The following is an 8,030-nucleotide window of genomic DNA, read 5'->3' on the forward strand; positions in this document are numbered from 1 at the left end:
AAAAAAAAAAAAAAAAAAAGGAAGTGACCAATTCTCTGTAGTTGCTAGAGACGCATCCATCATCCACCGTGGGGGCCACCTTTCTCATCTGTACAATGTGAGTTTTGATTGGTGCCCGGCATACAGTGGGTGTGTTCAGTGGATGAGTGATGGGTCTGGTAGTCTGGGTTCCAGGAACTCATGGGAACCGGCAGGAGGGAAGAGCGGAGGGTGGATAGACACTGGCTAGAGGTGCCCGGGCATGCAAAGCTTAAGCAGGCTTTGCTCTGGGCATCTTTCCAGAGTCCATCTCTGTCTTCACCGAGCAGCCTTCGGATAGGATTTGGCTTCTCTAATGGACTCTGTGCCTCCAGGGACAGCGCCCTTTATAAGCTGCTGAACTGGCTTCCTGACAGTAGCCAGCAGTGGTGTCATTTGGGAAGCGCAGTCCAAAGGAGACAGGCCTGGGTTCGATTCCAACATCCCCAGTCCAGGCTCTGTTTACAGCGTCGCCTGGGTGGGGCCATCTCCCCTTCGGAGCACCAGCTTTGCTTTCCTGGAAGCGTATATTCTGTGTCATTCGTGGGGTGTTGAGAGTGAACAGTAAAGCCACGCACAGTGACCGAGCTCTATCTGTGATGTGATGATTGCCGGCAATCACGCTATCATGATGCGGTGCTATTGACAGAGCTCTTCCTCCACAACCATGCAGCTGAGGGTTTGTTTGCTTGTTCATTTGTTTCTTCTTTTGTTTTGTTTTTCGAGATAGGGTTTCTCTGTGTAGCCCTGGCTGTCCTGGTACTCACTCTGTAATCCAGGCTGGCCTCGAACTCACATAAATCCACCTGCCTCTGCCCTGAGTGCTGGGATTAAAGGCGTGCACCCTTACAACCTGTCTTGTTTTCCCTCTAATCTCATAATGCTTTGAAATCTCATGTTGGTTTGTATTCTCAGCTGTTTCAGGTCCAGGGGCTCATGGACCACAGGTCACAGGTTGGACACTCCTGAACACTAATAAGAACCTTATTAAGGCCAGGCAATAATCCCAGCACTACAGAGGCTGAGGCAGAAGGATTACTGCAAGTCTGAGGGTAGCCTAAGTTACAGAGTGAGACCCCCATCTAGGTGTACCAAATAGGATGTAGTTCAGTGTCAAAGCATTTGTCCAATGTGTGACATTCTGGGTTTTATCCCCAGTGTCACAAATGTACCTTATTAAGTAGCTCCTATTGATGTCCCCATTTCACGGATGAAGGAACTGAGGCTCAAGGGTTAAATGGCTTGCCCGACATCACACAGTTGATGAACAGCATGGTTGGATGTCTCCGCCTCGACCCCCAACTGTGACTGTCATTGTTATTATTACTTCCCTAAGTCCAAGCTACTGGAAAAACTGAACACAGAGGGTCTGACTTGTGGGTGGAGAAGACCAAAGCCTGGGCCCAAGAAAAGCATCATTTCTACTTGAAAAAAATTATTTTTCAATTATGTGTAGGTGTGGAAACCTGCACGTGGGTGTGTGCACACGAGAGCAGGTGCCCTGGGAGTCCAGAGACATTAGATCCCCCGGACCTGGACCACAGACAATTGCAAGTGACCTGCAGTGGATGCTGGGATGGCCCAGACCCTCAGGAAGTGATCTTGCGCATCATTCGTGCAGGGGACAAAGCCTCAGTCTAAAACAAACAAACAAACCAACAACAAACAAAAACTACACAAGACGGCTCAGCAGTTGGGAGCACTTGCTGCTCTTGCAGAGGACCCGAGTTCTGTTCACAGAACCTGTATGACTGACAGTCATCCATAGCTCCAATTCTAGGGGATCCAACGCCCTCTTCTGGTCTCTTCAGGCACCAGGCGCCCTTGTGGTACATATATGTACATGGAAGCAAAATACACATATAAAATAAAAATAAGTATATCTCAAGATAATATTTTAATTAGTTTTCGTAAAAAAGGAAGAAAGAAAAGAAATCTCTGGGTTAGACTAATTTGAGCTTTGAGCTCATAAGAGGGAGTTGGAGCTTGTGAGGTGGCTCAGCAGTCAAGGTGCTTGCCACTAAGTCTGATGACCTGAAGTCAGTCTCCCGGACCCACACGGGAGGAAAGGACCACTCCAGCAAGTTGTCTTCTGGCGAGAGAGAGAGAGAGAGAGAGAGAGAGAGAGAGAGAGCATTTTGGTTTCGGAATATAGTTTCATTGGGAACATGTGTGCCCAGCATGCCCGACATCCTGGTTTCCATACCCAGCATCATGTAACGCGGTGTGGTGCACACTCCTGTAATCCTAATCCAACACCAGTAAAGACAGGGTGAGGGTCAGAGGTTCACGATCATCTTCAGCTACACAGCTGAGTGCAAGGCCAGCCTGGAGAGAGGCCCATCTCAGAAAATAAGAGATGTATCTTCTTGTGCATTCGTGAGGAGGCAAGGGCAAGGCACAGACAGTGGACCCCGAGTTGTGACCATTGCCAGGACTCTCTCCATCCCCTGCCTCACTACTGTGCTGAACATGCCACCTGCCTCCTCAGAACCTAGTCTCCTTCCAATGACCAGAGCTGTCGGAGTGGTTCCAGGATCTCATTTCAGGGAAGGAATTTCACCTAGCTACAGATGGATGAAAAACCACAAGGAAGGTCTCTGATTGGCCCAGCTAAGGTTATACACTATCCCTCTGCACCAATCACCATGACCAAGAAAATGTGGCTCTATGATTGACAGATTGGTCAGACACCACCCATGTGACAATGGGGAATGCTCTCTGTTCTGAGAAAGTCACGGGAGGAGCTGTCAATGCAGGGAGTCTCTAAAGCCAGGTCACCCCAGCTTGTATATGCTCTGAAAGGGGCAGCAAAGTTACTACCTCCACCCCCCATCTCCACATCTGCAGGTGGCTTAGTGGGTAAAGGCACCTGCCGCCAAGTCTGATGACCTGGGTTTAACCTCCAGGCCCCATGTGGTGAAAGGAGAAAAATTTTAGAAGATTTATATATTTATTATGTATACAGTGTTCTGTCTGTGTGTGTGCCTGCAGGCCAGAAGGAGGCACCAGATCTCATTATGGATGGTTGTGAGCCACCATGTGGGTGCTGGGAATTGAACTCAGGACCTCTGGAAAAGCAGCCAGTGCTCCTAACCTCTGAGCCTTCTCTCCAGCCTCCAAAGGAGAACTCTGACTCCTGTAAGCTGTCTTCTGACTTCCACACGCATGCCCACACACATATGTGAGCACACACTACATAAAACCTAAAAAGATGTTTTTAAAATCACCTAATTGGCTTTTAGCTTCATCTTCTTATCTTCAGAAGGTTCCATCTGGTCCTCTGTGCAGGAGGAATGGGTCTGCCCTTCTGTGTGGGCCACATTACTTACGGAAGTACCCCATTTCCTTTTCTGCAAAATGGGGTGACTAAGCTAGCTCTACCATCCTTATCCCCAGAGCTAATGGACACAGAAACTGCTTTAGGAAGAACAACTTGTCATAGTTACAAACACAGGATATATTTATTAGTTTCTTCATGTTCCTTTATGTTCCCCAAAGAGGATTCTGGTTATCTTAGTGAAATGCTCATCATACCGTGGGCTAAAAATAATGCTGTGGAGCTGGAGAGATGGGTCAGCAGATAAGAGCACTGGCTGCTCTTTCCGAGTACTGGGTGGGGTTCAGTTCCAGCACCGACACTGTCTCTCACAATGCTCTGTAACTCCAGTTCTAAAAGATCCAATGCCGTCTTCCAGGGCACCAGGCACATACAGGGTGCACAGTCATGCATGCAGGCAAAACACACCGTACACATAAAATAAAAACACATTTAAAGCTAAAAGAAATAGAGACCATGACAGAGCTAAGAGAGTCAAGGAAAGGGCAGGCAGACCCAGGGAAAACCTACAATATGGAAACTCATGCTCAAGATACCCAAGGAAGTTTGGGTCTGAGGAAAGTGGGGTGCGGGGTCAATCACAAAAGATGCAGTAGCCCCAAGACGCGACCACAGGGCTCATCTTGTCACAGATGTCTTGATGGCATTCTCGGGAGGCCAGGGAGAGCCTGGGGCGGGGTTGTTTAGCTCAGTAGGTAGAGTGTTTGCCTAGCATGCCTGAAGCATAAAACCAGGCACGGTGGTGCAGGACTGCAGCCTCAGCACTCGGAGTTGGAGGCACCAAGGTCGGGAGTTCAAGGTCATCTCCAGCTACCTAGTAAACTGGAGTCCCTCCTGTGCTAAGTGAGGCGGTGTCTTAGAAAAAACAGAAAAGGATACTGTGGGATGAAATAATCTGGATTTCTGTGCCTTCGACACTCCCCATTCTTCTGTTTGCACCTTCCCCCAAATTATCTACTTATTATTTGATTTACATTGACTAGAAACTGGACACCAAGTAAGAAACGAGCAAATAATGATCGTCTATTTTTTAATGTAGTCAAAGTGCACCTGGACCTAAGCCATGATATATACGAGTTCTTCCCCGGTGAAGCACAGTGGGCAAAAAAGTTCTAGCTCCTCGGCTTAGGCGAAACATAAAAAGCACGAAGATGTGAAACCCTTCCGAGCAGGCCATAAAGACACCGCTGCCTTCGCCTCGAAACTTGGGCTATGATCTGCTGCCCTGGAACAAAATCCCAACATAAATCAGCTCCCACTGTATGTTTAAACCACTTCCGAAGCTCTTCATTTCCTGCCTGAAGTGCTTCTGACAGTGAGCGGTGCCGCTCTCCCTCACCCCTGCTCTGAAAAAGGCTCCCTCGGGGCACTGCCGAGGACCAGAGCCTGGGTCTCTCAGTTCAGGCGAGTCCAGAAAGAGAGGAAGGACAGAAGGAACCATCTGGGGCTCGGGCTGGAGCCAGCCTCTGAAGAGCTGTTACCCATAGTTGGAGAGGGCTCTTCCTCCTGGCATTCCCTGCCAGCCGGGATACCCTCTCCTACCACTGGCCACCACAACCTCATCTATGCCCTCTGACCTAGAGCCCCTGCCAAGTCATCCCAGATGCCCACAGCATGGTCTTCTAACAGAGCCGCTAATGCAGCAACAGCAAGAACCACGCCGCTGGCATTAATTATACCACGCCTGGCATGGCACTTGCTATTCCATGCTGTCAGTCTATCTCTCTAACGAGATTAAAGATATCACGAGGGTAATAATGAGTTCATCTTACGGTATATGTCTGCCTCACTGCTGACCATGGTGCCTTATGTCTGGGCATCTTCCAAACAGGAAGGTCCCGGGGTGTTTTGGAAATGGCGGGGTGTCTAAGTTGGCAGGTTCTCTCTGCTCTGTCCATTTTGTAGAGAAAGAAAGAAAGCCAAAGGGGAGGCTTGATTGGGCCAAGGTGGCACCATGAGAACCTTCCAGAAGTGACCCATGTCTCCCAACCGCCAATGCACATGCTCTATTTGCTTTAACCACTCCAAAACCCTCAAAAAGACATTTCCAGCCCACGGCTCCCCGGGGAACAGAGACACATGCAGGCCGCCATCCCCCAGGCCTCCATCTGTTCCTGGGCAGGATTGCAGGCCAGGCTGGAGAAAAGCTCAGTGAACAGCCCTGCTGGGAATCCAAGGCCAGGTCTCTGTACTTGCTGGGTGGGGCGGGGTGTGTAAGGACCTGCATGGATGCCCTGGGTGTCTGCGGCCTCCCCTCACACCACTTACCAGACTGTGACTGACAAGTGGCAAGAGGAGGGGGGCCTCAGCAGAGACGCCTGTGCCTGCTGGGGCTGCTGTCTGCAGCGAACTCCATGCCCCAGGTATTTACCTCAAACTCCAAACCACAAATGCTCTATAAAAACATGAAGGCTGACAGAAACCGGTGCTCAAAGCCAGTCACAGGCTGGGGGCTCCTCAGTCTTGAAGCCTCTCCCGGTCGCTCACTCTGCAGCTGCAATGAGCAATTCTCATAAGGACCTTCCACACCTGGCACGATGCACTCATTGACAGATAGGGAAACTGAGAACGGAAGTATTTGCCCCACGTTACCACTTTGTACGGCTGCTCATCGACAGAGGAGGGATTGGAATCCAGGACAGCTGCACCGTAAAAGTCTCCCCTCCTTCACTACAGCTCAGAGACTTTGATCCCGGCCCATTTTGAGATTGATGTTTGTTTATTTTGGTTCTCCTCCACTTTAAGACAGGGTTTCTCTGTGTGTCCCTGGCTGTCCTAGAACTCACTCTGTAGACCAGGCTGGCCTCGAACTCACTGAGATCTGCCTGCCTCTGTCTCCTGAGTGCTGGGATTAAAGGTGTGCCACCATGCCTAAGTTTTAAACTATTTATTTGTTTTTATTTATGTTTTTGGTCATTTTGACTGTTTTATCTGTGCACCGTGTGTTTGCAGCGCCTGAGGTGGCCAGAAGAGGGCGTCAGGTCCTATGAAATTGGAGTTACATACTGAGATTAGCCACCTTGTGGATGCTAGAACCGCAACCTGGGTCCTGTACAAGAGCTACAATGCTCTTAACTGTGATGCTCTCTCCCGAGTCCCTCACCTTGAGCATTTTCTTCCATCATGTGACTCAGGAGATAAGGCCGGGTTGGGAAAACCTGAGGCCGCTCAGGGAGAAAGTTGAGAGTGCGAGCTTTTCTATCTGTGCAGGGACAGGGAGGAGATGAGACCGGCATGAGGCGCACCCGGAGCTCTGTGCCTTTTTCTTGGTGCCAGAGAAACACAGAAGGAGCCACTTCTAAAAGAACACAGTGTTTTTCCTCCTCTTCTCACCTCCCCTGGGCCAATGTCTGTGATAATTGGGAAGCAGAGTCTGGTTTTTCTGGGACCGGAACCAATGCCGGGAGAGTGTTCCGACAATACGTGCTGTTGATTGACAGTTGATAGACAATGTTCTCGAGTAAGATTTCTCTGCGCCGGGTGTTAAGCTGAGGACTGCACTAAACAACTTCAACAGCCTGCGTCCTGTTCAGGTAGAATTTACAACACGTCCTCTCTGTGGGTCGCAGGGAGGCGGCCAAGCGAGATGGTATCTCGGGTCCCTTCCAGCTCCATCACTCAAGGACTCTATCAAGAAGAAAACACAGATCTGAAAACGGTTTTCTTCCGAACACTGAGGTGGGGCTATTATTCACACGGAGAAACAGGCTCTGGTGCAGAGATAACCACCGGGAAACAAGGAGCTTCGATCCTGGTCTCATCATCTGTGACCTAGTAATTCCGCTTGGGCAAATTTATCTTTAGAAAGGTACACAGAAGGGCAGGGCTGTGCGTGCAGAGGAGGCTGCTTTGTTCCTGTGCACAGAGAGGTTCCGCTCGACGAACTAGTGTTCAGCACAAGAAGGGGATGCATTACCTGGAGCCATAATCAATAACCGGCATCTCAAAGAAATGCAAAGAACGTCTATGGTAGTTTTTTGAAACACACCCCACTCTTTTAAACCACGCCCATCTACTTGCTAGTCCCCCCATTTAAAAAAATAATTATTACTTTTTTATTGTTCAAGTTTTGCTGTTGTCTGGGCTGATTTCAAATTTGTGGGCTCTAAATACTGCTCCCTCCCCCCTCCTAAGTAACTGAGACCACCGGAGTGCCACATCATGCTCAGCTATCTTTTTTTTTTTTTTTTAACTCAAATAGATAGTTCTTTAAAAAAACACAGCACTTCATAGATGCCAAACGTACTGAGTTGTAAAACTCTGGTTGCAATTCCGTAGGTCACAGTCTATACGGTAGGGTTATAGTTAAAACATTGTAAAGTTCACAGGTCTAAACACTTTAAAATACTAAGCATGAGCAAGACTGTAAAGAAATAGGCAGAAAAAAGTAGGAGCTAGGAAAGCTCAGGCCGAACATTGCAGGCTACCTGCCTTCTGTAATGTTTGCAGGCTGCTCCGGTCTCGCCAGCACACAGGAGTACTGTCGAAGAATACAAGACGATAAGGGTTAACAGTACAAGGCCATAATTGGATTCCAACGGGCAGAATGGCTCGAATTGGGAGTAAAGGAGCAGGGCTTGTAAACTGAGCCTAGAGGGGCAGACTGAATTTGAATGAGGTTAGCCTAAAACTGCAGGGAGGGGTGCCACGGACAGATGCAAGAAGGAAGGGG

The sequence above is a fragment of the Microtus ochrogaster genome, linkage group LG2 (assembly GCF_000317375.1).
Source record: "Microtus ochrogaster isolate Prairie Vole_2 linkage group LG2, MicOch1.0, whole genome shotgun sequence".
Classification (NCBI taxonomy): domain Eukaryota; kingdom Metazoa; phylum Chordata; class Mammalia; order Rodentia; family Cricetidae; genus Microtus; species Microtus ochrogaster.